The sequence below is a fragment of the Bison bison genome, unplaced genomic scaffold (assembly GCF_000754665.1).
Source record: "Bison bison bison isolate TAMUID 2011002044 unplaced genomic scaffold, Bison_UMD1.0 scf7180017864280, whole genome shotgun sequence".
In the NCBI taxonomy this organism is placed as follows: Eukaryota; Metazoa; Chordata; class Mammalia; order Artiodactyla; family Bovidae; genus Bison; species Bison bison.
The window spans coordinates 6,686,750-6,688,381 of record NW_011494852.1 but is presented as its reverse complement, the minus strand read 5'-3'; the positions used below and the strand labels follow the sequence as shown (position 1 = coordinate 6,688,381).

At 40.3% G+C, this 1,632-nt stretch overlaps 1 protein-coding gene across 1 annotated transcript in view; it reads left to right on the top strand.

The window, feature by feature from the left end:
• Nucleotides 1–1,632, top strand: part of FBXO17 (F-box protein 17) — a 124,371-nt gene that overhangs the window by 115,407 nt on the left and 7,332 nt on the right. The window lies entirely within an intron of this gene.

Below are 1,632 nucleotides of genomic sequence, written 5' to 3'. Positions count from 1 at the left end.
AGCTTCAGCATCAGTCCTTCCAATGAATATTCAGGGTTGATTTCCTTTAGGATTGACTGGTTTGATTTTGCAGTCCAAGGGACTCTCAAGAGTCTTCTTCAGCACCACAATTCGAAAACATGAAATCTTCAGCACTCAGCCTTCTTTATGATCCAACTCTCACATCCATACGTGATTACTGGAAAAACCATAGCTTTGCTATACAGACCTTTGTCAGAAAAGTGATATCTCTGCTTTTTAATACACAGCTTTTCTTCCAAGGAGCAAGCGTCTTTTAATTTCCTGGCTACAGTCACTATCCATGGTGATTTTGGAGCCCAAGAAAATAAAATCTGCCACTGTTTCCGCTTTTCCCCATCTATTTGCCATGAAGTGATGGGACTGGATGCCATGATCTTAGTTTTTTTAATATTGAGTTTTAAGCCAGCTTATTCACCTCCTGTTTCACTTTCATCAAGGGGCTCTTTAGTTCTTCTTTGCTTTTTGCCATTAGAGTGGTATCATCTGCATATCAGAGGTTGTTGATATTTCTCCCAGAAATCTTGATTGCAGCTTGTGATTCATCCAACCCGGCATTTTACATGATGTACTCTGTATAGAAGTTAAGTAAGCAGGGTGAAAATATATAGCCTTGATGTACTCTTTTCCCAGTTTTGAACCAGTCTGTTGTTTCATGTCTGGTTCTAACTGTTGCTTCTTGACCTGCGTACAGGTTTCTCAGGAGGCAGGTAAAGTGGTCTGGTATTCCCATCTTTTTATAATTTCCACAGTTTGTTGTGATCCACACAGTTAAAGGCTTTAGTGTAGTCAATGAAGCGGAAGTAGATGTTTTTCTGGAATTCCCTTGCTTTTTTTATGATCTACTGGATGTTGGCAATTTGATCTCTGGTTCCTCTGTCTTTTCTAAATCCAGCTTGTATATCTGAAAGATTTTGGCTTACATACTGTCGAAGCCTAGCTTGAGGGATTTTGAGCATTACCTTGATAGCTTGTGAGTTGATTGGATTGTGCGGTAGTTTGAACATTAACTTTGGCAATGCTCTTCTTTGGGACTGGAATGAAAACTGATCTTTTCCAGTCCTGTGGCCACTACTGAGTTTTCCAAATTTGCTGGCATAATGAGTGCAGCACTTTAACAGCATCATCTTTTAGGATTTGAAATAGCTCAGCTGGAATTCCATCACCTCCACTAGCTTTGTTCATAGTAATGCTTTCTAAGGCCCACTTGATTTCACACTCCAGATATCTGGCTCTGAGTGACCACACCATTGTGGTTTTCCCAGTCATTAATACCTTTATTTGTATAGTTCTTCTGTGTATTCTTGCCACCTCCTTTTAATCTCTTTTGCTTCAATTAGTCCCTTATGGTTTCTGTCCCATCCCTTGAATGAAATGTGCCCTTGGTATCCAAATTTCTTGAAGAGATCTCTAGTCTTTCCCATTCTATTGTTTTCCTCTATTTCTTTGCATCATTCACTTAAAAAGGCTTTCTTTCCTCTCCTTGCTGTTCTTTCAGTTCAGTTCAGTTCAGTTGCTCAGTCGTGTCTGACTCTTTGTGACCCCATGAATCGCAGCACACCAGGCCTCCCTGTCCATCACCAACTCCTGGAGTTCACTCAGACTTATGTCCAT